The sequence below is a fragment of the Stenella coeruleoalba genome (genome assembly GCF_951394435.1).
Source record: "Stenella coeruleoalba genome assembly, chromosome: 2".
NCBI classification, from domain to species: Eukaryota; Metazoa; Chordata; class Mammalia; order Artiodactyla; family Delphinidae; genus Stenella; species Stenella coeruleoalba.
The window spans coordinates 51544187-51567304 of record NC_137147.1 but is presented as its reverse complement, the minus strand read 5'-3'; positions in this window follow the sequence as shown (position 1 = coordinate 51567304).

The window sequence follows — 23118 nt, the reverse complement described above, 5'->3', positions numbered from 1 at the left end:
TAAATATACATGTAGTGTGTACACATATACACACACATGTGAAGGGGCTATGAAACTTGTTGTCGGAGTCAGCTAAAAGTTATGGTGGAATAAGCCTCAAGATAACTGTGAAATGAATAGGAAATATGCACAAAAGCAAAATGATTACAAATATGTGCCATTGAAATGAGGTGTGCTAAGAACGGACTGTGAATCCAGAAGGCAATTTGAGACTATCTTGAAGAAAATAGGTCACCAAGGCAGTGTCTGCAAGGTCAATGTCATTGTTTTTGTTATACTGAAATTTATAAGTGCTGCAAATTAAGAAAGTCGACTTACAGGAAACTTAACAATAAACTTAAGCACACATAAATAGCTAATTGCCAGTGCCATCCTGATCTACATATAGTATGATTGCTATACACTATCATTGTTTTCTTTATAGCCAAGCCTTCCCCCCATCTTTTTTTTTTTTTTACCATACTGTTGTGAATAGAGTCCATGTTCTGGAGGAAGAGAGACTAGACTGTATTGGCTCTGTCATTTATTTACTTTATGACCTTGGCTCACGGTCTGAGTCTACTGCTAAATCAAAAAAAAAAAAAATGGGTAAAATGTTCCAATATTATTAGGAACTTTTGTTAGCCAGAAGCTATATAAATTATGTAAAATGCTTACAAAACCAGACACAAAATGAGCACACAATAAATGTTAGCTAATATTATTTATTTTATAAAGCTTTAAAAATTCTCTTATCATTTTGTAAGGTCACATGATTTTAAGCTTGCATTACTTTTTCCTAGCACTTGTTTAAAGTTTATAAACTATTGTATTTCTTTGTCCTTCATTCTTATTAAAAAATATTTTTTAAATGTTTTTAGTCAATTATTTTAGTTTCAATTTTTCCTAATATTTTAGATCATTTTCTTTATTTTTAATTTTTATTTCTTCTGTAACACTAACATTTCATTTCTCTTATTTCCTTTAAAAAACTTTCATTAACTATTTTGGATTTAAGCTTAAATTTTCCCTTTTTGGTTAATGTATTTTTTTAACTTTTTAATTTTTGTTTTATATTTCATTTTACCTTATTTGTTTTTCAGTATAAATACTTTTGAACTTAATAATTTTTCTTATTAAAATTTAATGGAATCTCATCAACAGAGATTTAGGAACAATAGATTTAGGAGTGGTTAATTTTAATAGCAAATTTCTCCCATCCTGTTGAATCCCTACAGCTCTATATCTAGGGCTTGGCAATAAATCTCTTGTGCAAAAGCAAACAAAACAAATAAAGTAATACTTCCCTGGAGTACATAGAAAATTTGCTAGTTACTTCAAAGTCTTTTCTGATGATTCATGATACACTCAGTGTAGCTGGCCCACTTGAATGTCTACAGTGTTGTCTTGATATCACATTCCTTCCAGTATCTTTATGGGTAGCTCTGTGCTTTGAAAACTGACTGGTATATAAAGGCCATAAATTTTGAACATGTTGTGCTTGGTGTCTTCCCTCATTAGAAAGCATGTTTAGAATCTGGAAAAGAAAAGTGCAACATCTATGCTTTTCCAGATGATTCCCAGAATCACTGAGTTCATTAGAATTCCACAACTAATGAAGAACGGGTGTCCACTCTTTGACAACAGGTCCATAACTATGAAAGAACTCTCAAAATGTGGTTAGAAGAAGACAGGCTTCATCTCTGTCCCCATGAGGAATGAAAGGAACACTTGTCCTATTATGTCATAATCATTCCAATGATATTTTCCTCCTAGCCTTTAATTGTAAAATTTCCCATAGCTGAGCTCTGGCTGAGAGTCTGGTTCTTCAGATATTTTCTATACAATTCTTCTTACCATTTTTACTGTGATCTCTGGTAACCTGAGAGAAAGCACTGATAAATTGTTTTGCATTAATGACTTTAATTCAGTTCCCTTTTATGCTGAATGCAAAATTCTGCCTTAGTATTTATGAAGTGTCTTTCATGATATGAGATAACTTTGTTTGTATAATTCACTGTATTTAAAGTAAAAAAATTTCTCCCAAATGGTTAGGTTTTGTCTCATTCTAAGTATTTATTTTCAGAGTTTGGAAGCACTTGGTATAATTTCAATCAGGCAGCTCTCTCTTTTAAAATACATATAATCAGAATAAAAATAGAAAATAAAACAATTTAATAATTTGAAAATCTTTTCAATGTAGCTAGAAAAAATAGTAAATACAGATAAGAAAAATAATTAAAGGGCACACACCAAATGCTACAGACAGAGATTGTAAAAATTGGTGTATATCATTTCAGATTATTTTTCATGTAATATAAAACATTACTTTAAAGACATAGGTTCTTGAATATAAAGGTTTCATATATAGTATAGGTTTTATATATTATATAGATAGCTGAGGTTCTTATATTGGAATCTTTTATCCTTTGCTTTTGTTTTCTGCTGGTCATATTGCTATCGTTGATTTTAATATAAGTGCTTAAATTATCTTAAAGAATTTTCTAATATCTCTTCTATTTAAAAAACGTATCCCATTATGTTTACCATGCATACAATCGTTACTTTAATTTATAATTCCTGTTGCACAAATTTTTACAATGAGGAAAATCAGAGGTGACTTGACACCTTATGATTTACTTCAAGCTTATATATGATATACAAATCTTGGCTACTGTGCTTATAGATATTTGTGGGCTTTTGAAAGGAAACTGGCCGTATTCTACACTTTTTGACAACTTTAAAAAGCTACACTGTTATAAAGATCACAAATGTCAGACTTGGTCTCTATTTTCCAAAAGAAATCGAATCCACTTCCAACATTCAAAAATTGGGAGACTTAAAAAAATATGAATTTCTGGTTTCTCCCACAAAATTTCAAGTTTTCACAATACTAGCAACATTTGCTCATGAACTGTGACTGCCCCATTAATAAGGACACGAGCTCCTCACTTCACTACAGTCTCTATTGCTCCTTTTTATAGACACAAAGCAGCCTGCTTTGATCTTTTATTATTGTTAACCACTTGGCCTCTGTATGCATTTAAAGGAGTAATCTCAGATATAATGCTTTTTCCTGTGTTTCACCATCAACATCCTTCCTAAGGCAATCATCTTGATTTCCTGAGGCTTACCATATTTTGTTACACCTGATTAAACAGACTGCTTAACTGTAACATGCTCATTATATCAGGCTTGCAAATGGATTTATAACAAATCTGATTTTCCCTGTAAAGAAGCAGGAGTGCCCTTTATTTTCTAATTAGAAGCAACTAATGAAGTGTGATTGTTATCATAATGGTATGTGTACCTGAAATATATTACTTTACTGGTTGTATTAAATTATACTCTTCCTGTGGTTAAGAATAGTAAAATAATAGTGAATGCCTAGCTTTGGTTCATGTTCATAAATGTTCCATCAAATGCAAAAAGCAAGGACAAACCTCAGTCATCACTGTGTACACTGCTTAACCTTGTAGCTGGTTTTGTGATAAACAGCAGGGGCTAATGAGAAATGACAGCTTTCCACTTGCATGAGGATCACCCTGGCCATCAGGCCCCAACAATGACTAAAATAAACCAGGCAGTGAAAATGTTTGAATTGATTCCAGACAAAGTCTGGGGGAATTAATAATTCAGGAAATGCTAGAATGAGAAATACATAATATGTAGGAAAGAACAATTTTTATGAAATATTGTGAGAAGTAAAATGCTAGGTAATATATTAAATGGTGGAAGTAGTAGTAAATTTGGGGCAGTAAAATGTGTGCTTAAATCCTTACATTTTTGATATTTAGCTGTTTAATGGGTGTCTATTAGCCTAGGGAAATTAGTTAACCTCTCTGACTTGTAGGCTCCTCATCTTTATAGTGGGAACTATATATGCATAGGGAAAAATATTTGAGATACACACACATATGTATTTATGTATGTGTGTGTATTTATACATATATACATATAGTAGTCATAAAATAAATAGGATCAAGCGTAGTTGTAACTGTAGCTGAAGGTATTTCCATTACATTCACCCCTACTAATCGTATCACTGTTTACTGTGGTTGTCTACCTATCAGTTTCTACCACATTAAGAAAAGGCCGAGAGAGGACTGAACTATTCCACATGCTAGCGTTACTCTGAATTCTTCTTCAGGTAGATTGCTTATCTCGACTTCACTTAGTTGTTCTTCTAGGGTTTTACCTTGTTCCTTCATCTGAGACATATTCCTATGCTGTGTCATTTTGTCTAACTTTCTGTGATTGTGGTTTCTGTTATGCAGGTTTCTGTTATGCAGGCTGCAGGGTTGTACTTCTTGCTTCTGCTCTCTGCCCCCATCTTGTTGTGGTATCTTCTTTGTCTTTGGATGTAGGATATATTTTTTGGTAGGTTCCAGCATTTTTTTTGTCGATGGCTGTTCAGCAGTTAGTTGTGATTTTAGTGTTTTCATGAGAGGGGTGAGATCACATCCTTCTACCCTGCCATCTTGTCTCCACTCCAAGTATAGTTCTGTGTGCTGAAATCCCATATCTCAGAGATGATACCATTAGCACATTGGTGACTGTCCTTCTTTCATCTGTCATAGGCTTGTACTCATATTTGTATGATTTTACCAAGAGAGTCTTGGAACTGCCCTGAGGCAGAGAATTACTCCTCAGGGCAAACCGCCGAGGTGTTAGCAGGCTGCACATGCACAGGTACCATGTGCTTTATTGGAGACAACATTCTAACTCTAGAATTTATGATCCATTATGATCTGTTATATTTAATTACAATTTCTAGAAGATTCTGCACTCAAACAAACAAAGATCTCCTGCTGAGATCTTAGGAATTAGGCCCCAGTCTTCATATTAGACTTATACTCCCTCACTCACCACCTGACCATGTGGACTGATTTTTTTCAATATGCCAATATGAACAAAAATGTTCCCAATTACTCACAACTCTGTTTGCTGAAAAAGGAATGCTGTTTATGACAAAAAACAAAACTTGTATGTTTACAAATTTGAAAATGTCTCAAACACTTCTCTCCATAGCTTCCCTATATCTTGGCCCTTGAGTTCAGGAAAGAAATGGAATTTAAAAGTTGATGTTTGTGGATTGTAAGAATTAATATTATTAAATGTCCATACTACCCAAGACAATCTACAGATGCAATGCAATCTCTATCAAAATACCAATGGCATTTTTCACAGAACTAGAACAAATAATTCTAAAATTTATATGGAAACACCAAATACCTCAAATAGCCAAAACACATTTGACACAGAAGAACAAAACTGGAGGTATCACAAACCCTGGTTTCAAACTACTACAAGGCTATTGTACTCAAAACAGTATGGTACTGGCACAAAACAGACACATAGTTCAATGGAACAGAATAGAAAGCCCAGAAATAAACCCACAGTTATATGGAGAATTAATGTATGACAAAGGAGGCAAGAATACACAATGGGGGAAATGACAGTCTCTTCAATAAATGGTGCTGGGAAAACTGCACAGCTACATGCAAAAGAATCAAATTGGACTAGTTTCTCATACCATATACAAAAACAAACCCAAAATGGATTAAAAACTTAAATATAAGACCTGAAACCATAAAACCCCTAGAAGAAAACATAGGCAGTATGCTCTTTAACATCAGTCTTAGCAGTGATTTTTTGGAATGTCTCCTCAGACAAGGGAAACAAAGGCAAAAGTAAATAAATAGGACTACATCAAACTAGAAAGCTTTGCACAGCAAAGGAAACTCAACAAACCAGAAAGGCAGCCTACTGAATGGCAGAAGATATTTACAAATGATATATCTGACAAGGGGCTAATATCTAAAATGTACATACAACATACAGACATCAGAAAAAAAACCCACCCAATTAAAAAACGGGCAGAGGATTGGAACAGATATTTTTCCAAAGAAGAGATACAGATGGCCAACACACACATGAAAAGATACTCAAGATAACTAATCATCAGGGAAATGCAAATCAAAACCACAATGAGATATAACTTCACACTTGTCAGAATGGCTATTTTCAAAAAGATAACAAATAACAAGTGTTGGCGAGCATGTGGAGAAAGGGGAGCTCTCATGCACTGCTGGTGGTATTGTAAATTGGTGTAGCCACTAAGGAAAACAGTATGGAGTTTCCTCAAAAAATAAAAAATAGAACTGCTACTTGATTCAGCAATTTCACTTCTGAGTATTTACCCAAAGAAAACAAAAATAGTAATTTAAAAGACATATGCATTCCAGAGGGCTTCCCTGGTGGTGCAGTGGTTGGGAGTCTGCCTGCCAATGCAGGGGACACAGGTTCTAGCCCTGGCCTGGGAGGATCCCACATGCCATGGAGCGACTAGGGCCGTGTGCCACAACTACTGAGCCTGTGTGCCACAGCTACTGGGGCCCGTGCTCTAGAGCCCATGCTCCACAACAGGAGAGGCCACCGTAATGAGAGGCCCATGTGCCACAATGAGGAGTGGACCCCGCTCGCCGCAACTAGAGAAAGCCTGTGCACAGCAACGAAGACTGAACACTGCTAAAAATAAATAAAATAAAATAAATTTATTAAAAAAATAAGTAAAAAAAAATAAAAAGATATATGCATTCCAACGTTCACTGCAGCATTATTTACAATAGCCAAAATATGGACGCAACCTAATTGTCTATCAATAGACAAATGAATAAAGAAGATGTGGCACATATATACAATGGAATATTGCTCAGCCATAAAGAAGAATGAAATCTTGCCATTTGTGACAACATGAATGGATCTAGAGGGTACTGTGCTAAGTGAAATAAGTCAGACAGAGAGAGAAATGGCACATGATCTCACTCATACATGGAATCAAAAAATCAGAGCAAACAAAACAAATTAAAACAGATTCATAGATACAGAGAACAAATGGATAGTTGCCAGAAGGGAGGGGGTGGCTGAAGTAAATGATGGGTATTAAGAGGTACAAACTTCCAGTTATATAATAAGCAAGTCACAGGAATGTGATATACAGCATAAGGAATATGGTCAACAATATTGTAATGACTTCATATGGGGACAGTTGGCTACTGTACTTATCGTGGTAATCATTGCATAAGGTATGCAAATATCAAATCACATGCAGTACACCTGAAACTAACATAATCTTGTATGTCAACTATACAATTAAAAAAATAAAGGAAAGGTAGTGTTTTGTTTAATAATCTTTGCTCTATTGCTAATTAACAGGAAGACATGGCATGGCACAGATTCGTGAAATAGCAAGTTCTATATGCCTAAAATGAAGTGAGGCAGAGGCTGAGGGGAAGTGGATAAAACAGGAGAAAGTTCAAACATACGATACTAGGCACCAGATAATGGCACCAGATCATGCTATACTTTATGAGAAATGTTTAGAAACTTGCAATTTATCCAAAAAATCATAAGAAACAATGGAAATATTTTAAATTTGATGTTATCAGTAATTTAAAAGCTCACTGGCTAGACTGTTGAAGATAGTTTAGATTGTACAGTACTTGAAGATGAAATAGCATGCCACAGCAGAAAGCCAAGCAAGAAAGAGACTAAATCAATAATAGTTGAAAAAAGTGGGAAATGATGAAGATTTGAGGAATATTAAGAAACTTACACTACTGGACTTGATGTTTAAATGTAGGAAGACAAGACATGGGAGAGATGTGATCAGATACACAGGTTTATTTCTGTGGGCTGAATGGTTTTGTGATTCACTGAAATGGAAAATACAAGAGGAGGAACAGAAACAGAACATTTTCCTTAATTACTTAACAAATTAATAATCCCAGTCTGATGTCTTTACTTACATTTTTTTTCTAAAATAATGTTCTTATATGTGTTACACTTGTCCAATAGAGCCAGTCAATTTAGATCTGTAAGGGACTTGTGATGTTGTATTCATGCTTTACAGAAATCTCCATGAATGAAAGAGAGAGCCTCTGAGGAGAACTGAGTGATTTAAACAAAATACACTAATATCACAGCTGATGACTTGAATAATATAACCAGGCTCTGTATGATAGCCTCTTGTTCAACATTTCAAGGAGGTCCTATAACTAAAATAAATTTTCTAGAGGCAAGTCATCAGTCTTTCAGTTTTGCTTGGCTCTAATCTGTGGAGGGAATCTGATAACCAGAAACACAGGATTGAAAATGATACATGAAATAAAATGTCCAGAACATATTGAAAAGTTAAAGAGTTGATGAGATTGGATGTGCATCCTAGTTACCAGTTTGTCTCCCTTCCTAAAGAACCACATTCTGATGGAGGCCTTTTAGTGTTTTTTCCAGGATACTTAGACTATCCCCCTTAATCCACACTCACACCCACTCTATGCAAAAACAAAGGTGGTGGTTCTAATTCTGCTCGTGGAAAAAAAAAAAAGTTCCATCTTACCTAATTTCTCTCTTGCTGCCTCCCAATCACATGTTCCATGCATACCTGGAGATAAGGGGCCTCTAGTGTAGTAAATAGCTACAAAGGAAACGTGAGATTAATAGAGGGAGGGAATGCAGCATGATGGAAAGAGTGTTCAGTTCTGGGTTCAGACCTAGACCCTGGATATCTGTGGCTGTGTGATGCTGATCACATAACAATTTTAGTTTTCTTATGTGTAAAATGGAAATCAGATTGCATAATAAATAGAATTAGTGGGCTGGTGAAGTTAAATACATGTCTTTAATGATATTGAAATGAAAATTAATATACTTGGAACATTTATGAAATGATTGGTCTAACACAAATGCTCTCTAGGTCAATGTTTTGAAACTTTATCAAAATGTTAATATCATTAAATGTTTTTACTTAATTCATACCTTTTTATGTAAAGCATAATTTTCTTAGTTTAGAATCTTACTTTAAATGCCACATTTGGATAATCATAGAGTTAGGAACTTAAAGGGAAATTGTTAAAGGAAGTATCAATAAGATTATTTAGGGCCCAAATCACTCTAGATCTGAAATGTCCAACAGTTAAAATTATTTTTAACTTTAATTTTAAGAATAATTAACTAGACTTAATACATAAGTGAGCTTGATGTGTACTGTGTTGAGAAGTACGGAGTAAGTAGTAGAAAATTGCTTAAAAATTGGAGAGTTATTAATTCAAGTTTCTTTTAATAATCTCTATTATATACCTTCTATAGAAAACTGCCTTAAATTTCTGGATATTTATCTGCAATGTGCTCATGTCTATATGGGGGGGGGGAAAGGGATTCTTTTTTCCCTGAAAATATGAATGCATTTTCCATTTCCACTTGAAAAATTCCAAAATTTGAAAACATATTAGTAATATCTTATAAGTTTGAAGTGTTTTGTGCAGCTATGATAAATTATGTTTTGCAAATTATCATTTTGATGCCATCATCTTCTGTTTTTTAGTGTTGCTTTCCAATAAATATATATTAAATACAGAAAAAAATAGCATGAGAAAATAATTAGTTAAAAAGTAATAAAATCACAAGAAAATCTGGAATCTGGATATAAATAAATCCCCAGGACCAGATGGAATTTCCCTACTGGTTTTGAAAGAACTCAATGGTGAAACGGTGAAATTGTTAGCCAAAGTGCATTACCTGTTGGAACAAAAGCTGCAGTGTCAGGGTACAAAAAGCCTGCCAGTGTGCCAGACATCTAGAAGACACTCTTTAAACACGTGTTGAGCGTTGATTCTTTGGTGCCTAAGCTGGTGGGATACATAAAAAAGAGTGGATTATAGATCGTTTTTTATTTTGAAACAGGAACTTGAATTTTATAAGAAAAAGTAAATCTTACTAAGCTTTTTATTTTTAAATTAATTTATCGAGAATTTCCAAAAGTCTTGTTGACATTGCTCTTCTGCCAAAGCTTATGAAATATTTCTATTTGGTAGGATTCTTTTTATCATGTGTACTCCTTAGAGACAGGAATTAAAAAGAGTCCCTACGTCTAGATGTCAAAGTGTCAATGGCAATGGTTATGGTGATAAGCCACGTTTTTTTTTGCCTTATCTGTATTTTTAAACGTTGATAGAAAAATAGAGTACAAATAGGAAAATCCTAGGTATAATAATTTAAAAATATTGGAGGTTAGATGACACATTTAAGGTCATAAAAGTCATTGTCAAATGGATTTACCTATACAAACACACATACACACACACACACACACACACTCACACAAAATGAAGAATAACAGAACTAAAAGCTCGCACTAAAATAAGTAGTTTTTAGTCAAATAAAACTACAGCAGGTGGCAAACTTAATACTATCATTATCCAAAGTGCTATTGAAGGCTAAAAGTATAGACTCAAAAATATTAAAATTAATTCACAAATTAGCCAGTTTTTGCACAAAGTTGAGGATGCTTGAAAATTCTTAAACCTTGCAAATTTCCTGGGCTAGATGGAATATTGATTAGAAACAGAATGCCATAAGCTAATTTATTTATACTGTGGTCATATGGTACATTTGTCTAATAGCTAATTTTATCACCTCATTACAAATATGTGGAAAGGGAAATCCATCTTAAAGGTTTGAGATAATATGGAGTATTTAAATGATAGTGCATTCAAATAATCGTTATTTAGTGCATTAGTCACTGAAGATAGAAAATAAGAAAAAGCTCTGGTTCTCAAGTGTCACACAGACATTAAGTGGGACAAATGCTCAGGTGTATATAACATCTCTGTCTTTATTCATGGCTTCAACGATGAGCAGGGCCTACAGATACTAAACGTGAAAATCCAAACTTCCCTTTACCTAGTGTTACCTAGAAGAAAAGAGTGTTCTGAGGCACTGGCAATCTGACTCCAGTCTAGGGAAAGTCCTGGGCCTGATTCTGTCTAAAATGCATCCAATTCTTAATTCTATACCTTGATTTCTCTTTAATCTGAAGGGAAAACACCAGCAAAGAGGGGAGAAGTGACTTTTGTTGATATAAATGATGAGAGAATGGCATGTAAGAACAGTCTTCTCTTCTGAGCAGAATTTTCTTTGTAGTTTCAAGGAAGGAAACATCTTTCATGGGGAAGGGAGAATGCACATACACAATTGTTTTTTGATAAACTTGAGATGGGAACCTACAGTGAAATATAGCAAGACTGAACAAAATGGCTTTTCCAGGAGATAAGATGGAAAATGACAAGAGAAGACAAATAGAGAGTGAAGCTTATTCAATTCTCTGAATTTTCCTGAGAGAAGCTAAATTTCAGCAAGTTGTTTTCTTTTCAAAACATCTGCCCGATTTTGTTCTCCTGTGATTCTTACAATCATTTTGATAGTTAATACTGCTTCTAGGTTTGCATATATGGAACTGATTATTTGTCTCAGTGCAAGTGGGTACACTTAAATTTCTTCCTGGCTGTGGAGAAAAAAAAAACGTGCTGCTTTATGACAGTACAAGGAGGGGTCAAAGAGATCCAGATATTAGAGAGAATCATTTCCAAACACATAGTGCTTGCTATTTCTTAATAAATAGGGTGACATTTATTTTAATGCTGTTTAAACGCATCAAGATTCTACCATACTGTTCTGCATGCATGTATTCATGAGAATGTCTACATTTTGTGCATAATGCATGGAATTCTGAGCTAATCATGTGTCATTTTTACATAGTTATTAAATATCAAAAATACACTTTCATTAATAAGCTGGCATTTGATTAATGTAAAATATCCATCTGATTAAATCTCAATTAAATGCCTATTCAAAACAGTGACATTTCATGTGTTATTAGACAACCTTACTGCCCACACAGATGGCATGCAATAAAAACATTAGCCAAATATTTTACTATGACTGGTTGAACAAACTAAAGCACATCCATCTTAATAAAATACATTGTAGACCAGGCCTCTGCAATACAGCCAACAATGAAATTATTACCATAACAGATTGGTGTTCACTCTAACATATGCTGCCAATCAAACATATTTTGCATTTGTGTAAACAAGCAGATGCAAATGTGTAATATTCTGTCTTGGATCTTGAGCACATTGTAGTTAGTATTAAGTAATAAACACCAAAGCAGACGGGTTATGGAGCTATGAATTTGAGTATATCTGATGACCGCTTGGGATATTCTTCAGAAGTATGTTATGAGAATTATTTTAAAAATATTAATCACAATATGGATATTCATCAGTAGAAGGATATCTATTTACATTATCATTATTAGTTAAACAGTTGGGAAAAATATATCTAAAACAGAACACTAATAGTTCTTACTAATAGTTATAATAAACATTCTTTACTAGAATGCACCAGGTATTATTCTAAGAGTTTTACTTAGACTGGGTAATTAAATTAACAAGCTGAAGAAATAGTAATATTACATTCATATTTCACTGAGAAAATAAAAGTGTAAAATTAGTTGATCATGCTGGTGGGCTTCTGATCCAGGCAGTCTGACTTCAGAATTCATAAACAATCTGCTGTGTTTTCTCTTTGAATACATTCACTCAAAGACATGACATCAGTGTTATTCACTGAACAGAGAACTACTTTATAGAATAGACCATAAGGGCATCAAATAAAGGGACAATTATCATTGATTTCTGTAATCCAGATACCTAATATAGTGCTTAAATAAAATAGCCATTCAATATGCTTAAATGATTGAAGGATTAAGCAAATGATCTACTGATTGCTGAGTAGCTGATATATGTGATATTCTGGGAAATATTGACTTTCTATTTATGTTTTTATTAAGACAATTTTTTAGAGTGATTTAAGGTTCACAGTAAAATTGGGGAGAAAGTACAGAGATTTCCCATATAGCCTTTTCTGCCATAGCCTCCTCCATTATCAACATCCCCTACCAGAGTGGTACATTTGTTACATCCCCTACGTTGACACATAATAATCACCCCAAGTACATAGTTTACATTATTGCTCATTCTTGGTGTTGTAAAAATTGACTTTTAAAGACATGTTTGTTGATCATATCCTAATACAAATGTGTTGATTAGTTGGATTGAGACTTAAAATTAGAAGACTTCTCAGAATTACACATATAAAAATGTATACACCTACACATGACGTTCATGTACATACATACATATATGGATATATACATATAGATGAAAATGTATTTGCTTAGAGGGATTTTACACATTGTTGCAATGACAAAAAAGCTGAATTATACTGTCTTTTTTTTTGGTAATAGATTTTCTTACTTCTGTCTCTTCCATGAAAGGAAAAATTGTGTTTTAGAACATAATTTTAGAGCCCGAGTACACTTTGGTGGATAAGTGAAGGCCGTAATTGCTGACTTACCACCTTCTCTGTGACAGGAATCTCTTTCAGCCATCAGCTGGCATGACAGTATTTGTTTCTCCTTTTTCTTCCAACGATGCAGCTCTATTTACCATTTTTTAGATACCAAAGATGAGTTGGTTAATATAATCATTGTCTTGACAATAAAAAAATCACTTCGTTCAGTGGGAGATCATACACTAAATAACACTTCTGTATTATTTTTAAATACTCAAAATTATCACAAATCTTAAGATTCATTTTCATATTATTTTCACATATTTTTAATTAGTGGAAATGTCAGGCACAATCTGTATTTTTCAAAGCAATGGCCTGTGTAGTCCACAGAAACACATTACTCACTATAGAATTTCTCTAAAATACGATTTGGAAAAGTTACAATTTTCCTAATTCTTTATCATCATTCAATGAGCTGTTAAGTCTAACACTTCCTTCATAAGCAGAAGCATTTCTTTGGTAAGTACTAGTCTCTCTGATTTCATTTTCCTCCAACTTTCTCTTCTAATTTATATTCTGCATCACTCTAGATTGACTTGTTTTGTAAAATGTCTCAGTCAGAAACTCTCCTCTTTCAAAACCCTCATTATTCTCTTTGAGTATCAGGGTTAAACCTCAAGTTACTTCGAAAGACAAGAAATGAACATCAAAGTTGATTCTCTTTCCCACTAACTCTTCTTCCTGATTAGTTGTTAAGTTTGTTCACTCTGGCAGTAATATTCTTCGCTACTTAGGATTTGTCTCTGAGACAAAAAGAGCAGTTGAGTGGACCTCAGGGTCACTTGCTATTTGGAAGTTTACAGGGGATAGTCACATGTGGAGTAGCATTCCAAAAGAAAATCAAGAGTATATTTCTGAAACAAAGACACAAGGCTTTATTCAAGAGAATAGCTGTGTTCACAATCAGAAGAGGTCTGGAGGGAAGGCAAACAGCAGAATAAGCAGTGAAGCCAGTGCATTGGAAATCTAAGAACATAGAAACGAGGTGAAGTATGAATCTGACAGAGCAGATTGAGTCATTCATCCAAAAGAGATACATCATAGGATAGCTTTTTATATGGTGCCCACACACTGAGTTTCGTTGTGGATGGATCAGTACAGCTATTTAAACATTGAGTTGGAGTGGGTCTGAGTTCACTAAAATTCTTTTTTATGAGACTCCTCTAAACGTGCTCCATGGAACACTGGTACATTTAAACACCCTCAAAGAATGAAATGTCAGCTCTCCTTGATGCTGGAATTGGACTGACATCTGTGGTAACATGAGGCAAGAACCACCCATATGGAGTATTCTAGTTCTTTTTTATTTTTAATATTGATTGTCAAGACAGGATTGTCAAAACAGGGAATCATAAAATCTGGGTTCAGAAGAGAACAGTGAAGTACAGGCTAAATATACTTGAGGGTAACCATGAGCTCTGAAATTGGGATTGATAATCTAGGATACTTGGAATGGATTAAGGTGACATGATCCAATACTGGAATGGGCTCCTCAGCAAATGGTTCTCTCTCAAAAGGTTCTGGTGATAGGCTTGTGCCCCTAGAAGGGGTAGAGTTTTATATACCTAGAGTTACTGGCTGTCAAAAAGTTTTATCATCCTATTTAACATTTTAGGAAAAAGATTGTTGATATTATAATTTCCATAGAGGTGAAGTGAAATTTATGGGAGGGTTTTCACAGGTGGACTTGATAATGGGGAGAGGGTGATATAATTATCCTGTTGGGAGGGGATATATCATATAAGGACCTTGTTCAAAATCTTAATAGTAGGTTCTATCTGGATTTTAGTTTGGAAGAAGTAAATATTTGAATCAATTTCTAGACAAATTTGAAGAGGACTATTAATTGAGAAACATGTCTAAGAATACTACCAAAATTCCATTGATATTTTAATTAGTATATTCTTAATTATGTTTTTAAATGTCTTTGTTAATGTTTAGAAATGTAAAATAGATATATTGATCTTTTATTCAATAATTTATAAAATTACTGAGAAATTTTAGTAATAAATCCATAATTTAGTAATAAATATGGATTTATTAGTAATATGGATTTTTAGTAATAAAATCCATAATTTAGTAATAAAATCCATAATTCCCTTGAGGTTTTCTATTTAGAAAATGACTTAATCTGTGAATAGTGACAGTTTTGTTACTTCCTTTCCAAACTTTATACCTTTTATTTAATTTTCCTATTATTACTTGGCTAGGTCCACCAATGCATGTTCTATAAAATCTATGTCAGATATTGACTTTTCCTGTTTTTAAAGAAAAACTTCAGATATTATTTATTAAGGGTAGTAATTGTTGTAGGTTTTGGTAGCTACTCTTTATCAGACTAAGAATGTCACCTTTTATTACTGTTTTCTAAGTTTTCATTTGTCTGCTTATTTTTAAGAAAGAATGGTGAAATTTATCAAATATGTTTTCTAAATCTATCAAAATGATTTGTTTTCTCCTTAAGCTTGCCATATAATCAGTAACAAACTTTTTAATGGTTTCATTGTTTTTTGAAAGTAATCGTAGGTGGGGTGAACTAATATTTGTTAAAAGTTTTCCATCTATCTTCATTAGTGAAATTACTTTATAATTTAGTTTGCTTTTGCAAACAAGAATATTTTTAACTCAGAAAGACTCAAGATGGAGTTCCTATTTCTCTTTCCTATCAGGAAGAGATTGTGTAAGACCAGAATTATCTGTTTGCTATTTTGCTAGAATTCACCTTCAAACCAACCTCAGTTGATATTCTTAACTGTTTTCTTCAATTCATTAATTCCTCTGTGATTATTTGATTTCTAATTCTTTGTAAGATTTTTATATGTTTTTAAAAGTATTGGAACAAATTGTTTCATAATATTATCCATCATATAGTTTTCATCTTTGATAACTTTTTCAACTTGGTTTATTTGTGCCTTCAATCATTCACTAATAACACCAGATACTGGACTTTACTACTAGTCTTTAAGAAAAAGAAACTATGTATATTTTGATCATCTCTACTGTAACATTTTTTTCCATTAATTTCTGCTCCATTCTTTAATTTTTCCACCCAAAGTCATACTTAAAGCCTTTAAGCCTTTCTTAAAGCATGTAATGGTTCAACTTCTTCCTTATTTCTTTATTTATATACTCAACTAATTATCAGGCTTTTTCTTTTCTAACGTAACAATGCAAGGACATAGTTTCTCCTCAAAATATCACTTATTCATAATTTTTAATTTTGATATAGAATATTAAAATTTTTATTCAGCTCAAAATATTCAACACATGAGCTATTTAAATATTATTGTTAAATTTAGAAACTATGCTTATCTTTTTATGCCTTTCAATTATTGATATTAAATTGATGTCATTATAGTCAGAGAACAGTGTGTATGACACAAATTTTTAAAATTTGTTGAGATTTTCTTTATGATTTGTTTTCTCATTTATTTTGGAAACCATTAGGATCAATAAGGCCAGATTTTTAAGACAGCTTGTGAATTTGTGTTAATTATGACAAAACATTTTTTTTTAGATTTTAATGCTTTATTTTTTTTTAAACATTTTATTGGAGTATAATTGCTTTACAATGTTGTGTTAGTTTCTGCTGTGTAACAAAGTGAATCAGCTATACATATACATATATCCCCATATCCCCTCCCTCTTGTGTATCCCTCCACCCCCACCATCCCACCCCACACCCCTCTAGGTGGTCACAAAGCACTGAGATGATCTCCCTGTGCTATGTAGCTGCTTCCCACTAGCTATTTATTTTACTTTTCATAGAGTATATATGTCAATGCTACTCTCCCACTTCGTCTCAACTTACCCTTTCCCCTCCCTGTGTCCTCAAGGCCATTCTCTATGTCTGTGTCTTTATTCCTGTCCTGCCACTAGGTTCATCAGAACCTTTTTTTTTTTTTTTTTTTTAGATTCCATATATATGTGTTAGCATATGGTATTTGTTTTTCTCTTTCTAACTTACTTCATTCTGTATGGCAGACTCTAGGTCCATCACCCTCACTACAGAAAATTTGTTTTTTATATGGTTGAGTAATATTCCATTGTATATATGTGCCACATCTTCTTTTCCATGCATCTGTCGATGGACACCTAGGATGCTTCCACGTCCTGGCTATTTTAAATAGTGCTGCAATGAATATATGGTACATGACTCTTTTTGGATTATGGTTTTCTCAGGGTATATGCCCAGTAGTGGGATTGCTGGGTCATATGGTAGTACTATTTTTAGCTTTTTAAGGAACATCCATACTGTTCACCATAGTGGCTGTATCGATTTACATTCTCACCAACAGTGCAGTAGGGTTCCCTTTTGTCCACACCCTCTCCAGCATTTACTGTTTGTAGATTTTTTAATGATGGCCATTCTGACTGGTGTGAGGTGATGCCTCAATGTAGTTTTGATTTGCATTTCTCTAATGATTAGTGATGTTGAGCATCCTTTCATGTGTTTGTTGGACATCTGTATATCTTCATTGGAGAAATGTCTATTTAGGTCTTCTGCCCATTTTTGGATTGGGTTGTTTGTTTTTGTTGATATTGACCTGCATAAGCTGCTTGTATATTTTGTAGATTAATCCTTTATCAGTTGCTTCATTTGCAAATATTTTCTCCTAATCTGAGTGTTGTCTTTTCATCTTGTTTATGGTTTCCTTTTCTGTGCAAAAGATTTTAAGCTTCATTAGGTTCCAGTTGTTTATTTTTGTTTTGATTTCCATTTCTCTAGGAGATGTTTCAAAAAGGATCTTGCTGTGATTTATGTCATAGAGTATTCTTCCTATGTTTTCCTCTAAGAGTGCTAGAGCCTCTGACATTACATTTAGGTCTTTAATCCATTTTGAGTTTATTTTTATGTATGGTGTTATGAAGTGTTCTAATTGCATTCTTTTACATGTAGCTGTCCAGTTTTCCCACCACCACTTACTGAAGAGGCTGTCCTTTCTCCATTGTATATTCTTGCCTCCTTTATCAAAGATAAGGTGACCATATGTGCATGGGTTTATCACTGGGCTTTCTATCCTGTTACATTGATCTATATGTCTGTATTCGTGCCAGTACCTTACTGTCTTGATTACTGTAGCTTTGTAGTATAATCTGAAGTCAGGGAGCCTGATTCCTCCAGCTCCATTTTTCTTTCTCAAGATTGCTTTGGCTATTCAGGGTCTTTAGTGTTTCCATACAAATTGTGAAATTTTTGGTCCTAGTTCTGTGAAAAATGCCTTTGGTATTTTGATAGGGATTACACTGAATCTGTTGATTGCTTTGGGTAGTATAGTCATTTTCAGAATGTTGATTCTTCCAATCCAGGGACAGGCTATGTCTCTCCATCTGTTTGTATCATCTTTAATTCTTCTCATCAGTGTCTTATAGTTTTCTGCATACAGGTCTTTTTTCTCCTTAGGTAGGTGTATTCCTATGTATTTTATTCTTTTTGTTGCCATGGTAAATGGGAGTGTTTCCTTAATTTCTCTTTCAGATTTTTCATCATTAGCATATAGGAATGCAAGAGATTTCTGTGCATTAATTTTGTATCCTGCTACTTTACCAAATTCATTGATTAGGTCTAGTAGTTTTCCGGTAGCATCTTTAGGATGTTATCATAATTGTGTGTGGAATACTGTCAAAAGCTTTTTCTGCATCTATTGAGATTATCATATGGCTTTTATCCTTCAATTTGTTAATATGGTTATTACATTGATTGATTTGCATATATTGAAGAATCCTTGAATTCCTGAGATAAATCTTACTTGATCATGGTGTATGATCCTTTAATGTCCTGTTGGATTCTGTTTGCTAGTATTTTGTTGAGGAGTTTTGCTGTGTTCATCAGTGATATTGGCCTGTAGTTTTATTTTATTGTGACAACTTTGGCTTTGGTGTTAGGGTGATGGTGGCCTCATAGAATGAGTTTGGGAGTGTTCTTCCCTCTGTTCTAATTTCATTCTTTTACATGTAGCTGCCCAGTTTTCCCAGCACTACTTATTGAAGAGACTGTCTTTTCTCCATTGTATACCCTTGCCTCCTTTGTCATAGTTTAGTTCACCATAGGTGCGTGGGTTTATCTCTGGGTTTCTATCCTGTTCCATTGATCTATATTACTGTTTTTGTGCCAGTACCATACTGTCTTGATTACTGTAGCTTTGTAGTATAGTCTGAAGTCAGGGAGCCTGATTCCTCCAGCTCCGTTTTTTTCCCTCAAGATTGCTTTGGCTATGTGGGGTCTTTTGTGCCTCCATACAAATTTTAAGATGTTTTGTTCTAGTTCTGTTAAAAATGCCACTGATAATTTGATAGAGATTGCATTGAATCTGTAGATTGCTTTAGGTAGTATATCATTTTCACAATATTGATTCTTCCAATCCAAGAACATGGTTTATCTCTCCATCTGTTTCAGTCATCTTTGATTTCTTTCATCAGTGTCGTATAGCTTTCTGAGTGCAGGTCTTTGTCCTCGTTTGGTAGGTTTATTCGTAGGTATTTTATTCTTTTTGTTGCAATGGTGAATGGGATTGTTGCCTTAATTTCTCTTTCTTATCTTCCCTTGTTAGTGTATAGGAATGCAGGAGACTTCTGTGCATTAATTTTGTATCCTGCAACTTTACCAAATTCATTGATTAGCTCTAGTAGTCTTCTGGTGGCATCTTTAGGATTTTCTATGTATAGTATCAAGTCATCTGCAAACAATGACAGTTTTACTTCTTCTTTTCTAATTTGTATTCCTTTTATTTCTTTTTCTTCTCTGATTGCTGTGGCTAGGACTTCCAAAACTATATTGAATAATGGTGGTGAGAGTGGACATCCTTGTTTTCTTCCTGATCTTAGTGGAAATGGTTTCAGTTTTTCACCATTGGGAATGATGTTGGCTGTGGGTTTGTCATATATGGCCTTTATTATGTTGAGGTAGGTTCCCTCTATGCCCACTTTCTGGAGAGTTTTTATCATAAATGGGTGTTGAATTTTGTCAAAAGCTTTTTCTGCATCTATTGAGATGATCATATGGTTGTTCTTCAATTTGTTAATATGGTTTATCACATTGATTGATTTGTGTATATTGAAGACTCCTTGCATCCCTGGGATAAGTCCCACTTGATCATGGTGTATGATCCTTTTAATATGTTGTTGGATTCTGTTTGCTAGTATTTTGTTGAGTATTTCTGCATCTATATTCATCGGTGATATTGGTCTGTAATTTTCTTTTTTTGTAGTATCTTTGTCTGGTTTTGGTATCTGGGTGATTGTGGCCTCATAGAATGAGTTTGGGAATGTTCACTCCTCTGCAATTTTTGGAAGAGTTTGAGATGGATGGGTGTTAACTCTTCTCTAAATGTTTGATAGAACTCACCTGTGAAGCCATCTGGTCCTGGACTTTCGTTTGTTGGAAGATTTTTAATCACAGTTTCACTTTCATTACTTATGATTGGTCTGTTCATATTTTCTATTGCTTCCTGGTTCAGTCTGGGAAGGTTATAGCTTTCTAAGAACTTGTCCATTTCTTCCAGTTTGCCCATTTTATTGGCATAGAGTTGCTTTTAGTAGTCTCTTAGGATGCTTTGTATTTCTGCAGTGTCTGTTGTAACTTCTCCTTTTTCATTTCTAATTTTATTGATTTGAGTTCTCTCCCTCGTTTTTTTGATGAATCTGGCTAATGGTTTATCAATTTTGTTTATCTCCTCAAAGAACCAGCTTTTAGTTTTATTGATCTTTGCTACTGTCTCCTTCATTTCTTTTTCATTTATTTCTTACCTGATCATTATTATTTCTTTCCTTCTGCTGACTTTGGGGTTTCTTGTTCTTCTTTCTCTAATTGCTTTAGGTGTAAGGTTAGGTTGTTTGAGATGTTTCTTGCTCTTAAGGTAGGACTGTATTGCTATAAACTTCCCTCTTAGAACTGCTTTTGCTGCATCCCATAGGTTTTGGGTCATCATATTTTCATTGTCATTTGTTTCTAGGTATGTTTTGATTTCCTCTTTAATTTCTTCAGTGATCTCTTGGTTATTTAGTAGTGTATTGTTTACAATTTAGTAGTGTATGTGTTTGTATTTTTTCAGAGTTTTTTCCTGTAATTGATATCTAGTCTCATAGCATTGTGGCCAGAAAAGATACTTGATACAATTTCAGTCTTCTTAAATTTAATGAGGCTTGATTTGTGACCCAAGATATGATCTATCCTGGAGAATATTCCATGAGTACTTGAGAAGAAAGTGTATTCTGCTGTTTTTGTGTGGAATGTCCTATACATATCAATTAAGTCCATCTTGTTTAATGTATCATTTAGAGGTTGTGCTTCCTTATTTATTTTAATTTTGCATGATCTGTCCATTGGTGCAAGTGGGTGTTAAAGGCCCCTACTATGATTGTGTTACTGTCAATTTCCCCTTTTATGGCTGTTAGCATTTGCCTTTTGTACTGAGGTGTTTCTATGTTGGGTGCATAAATATTTACAATTATTATACCTTCTTTTTGGATTGATTCCTTGATCTTTATGTAGTGTCCTTCTTTGTCTCTTGTAATAGTTTTTATTTTAAACTCTATTTTGTCTGATATGAGAATTGCTACTCCAGCTTTCTTTTGATTTCCATTTGCATGGAATATCTTTTTCCATCCCCTCACTTTCAGTCTGTATGTGTCCATAGGTCTGAAGTGGGTCTCTTGTAGTCAGCATATCTACAGGTCTTGTTTTTGTATCTATTCAGCCTGTCTACGTCTTTTGGATGGAGCATTTAATCCATTTATATTGAAGGTAATTTTCGATATGTATGTTCCTATTACCATTTTCTTGATTGTTTTGCATTTGTTTTTGTAGGTCTTTTCCTTCTCTTGTGTTTCCTGCCTTGAGAAGTTCCTTTAGCATTTGTTGTAAAGCTGGTTTGGTGGTTCTGAATTCTCTTTGCTTTTGCTTGTCTGTAGAGTTTTAATTTCTCTGTCTAATCTGAATTAGATCCTTGCTGAGTAGAGTAATTTTTGTTGTAGGTTTTTCCCTTTCATCACTTTAATATGTCCTGCCACTCCCTTCTGGCTTGCAGAGCTTCTGATGAAAGATCAGCTGTTAACCTTATGGGGTTTCCCTTGTATGTTATTTGTTGCTTTTCCCTTGCTGTTTTTAATATTTTTTCTTTGTATTTAATTTCTGATATTTGATTAACATGTGTCTTGGCGTGTTTCTCCTTCGATTTATCCTGTATGGGACTCTCTGCCTTTCCTGGACTGGATTATTTCTTTTCCCATATTAGGTAAGTTTTCAACTATAATCTCTTCAAATATTTTCTCAGACCCTTTCTTTTTCTTTCCTTCTGGGACCCCTATAATTTGCATGTTGGTGTGTTTAATGTTGTCCCAGAGCTCTCTGAGACTGTCCTCAATTATTTTCATTCCTTTTTCTTTATTCTGCTCTGTGGCAGTTATTTCCACTATTTTGTCTTCCTGGTCACTTTTCCGTTCTTCTGCCTTAGTTATTCTGCTATTGATTCCTTGTAGAGAATTTTTTATTTCATTTATTGTGTTGTTCATCATTGTTTGTTTGCTCTTTAGTTCTTCTGGGTCCTTGTTAAACATTTCTTGTATTTTCTCCATTCTATTTCCAAGATTTTGGATCATCTTTACTATCACTACTCTGAATTCTTTTTCAGGTAGACTGCCTGTTTCCTCTTCATTTGTTTCTTCTGGTGGGTTTGTACTTTGCTCCTTCATCTGCTGTGTGTTTCTCTGTCTTCTCATTTTGCTTAACTTACTGTGTTTGGTGTCCCCTTTTCACAGGCTGCATGTTTGTAGTTCCCATTCTGTTTCGTGTCTGCCCCCAGGAGGTAGGTTGGTTCAGTGTTTTGTGTTGGCTTCCTGATGGAGGGGACTGGTGCCTATGTTCTGGTGGGTGGGGCTGGATCT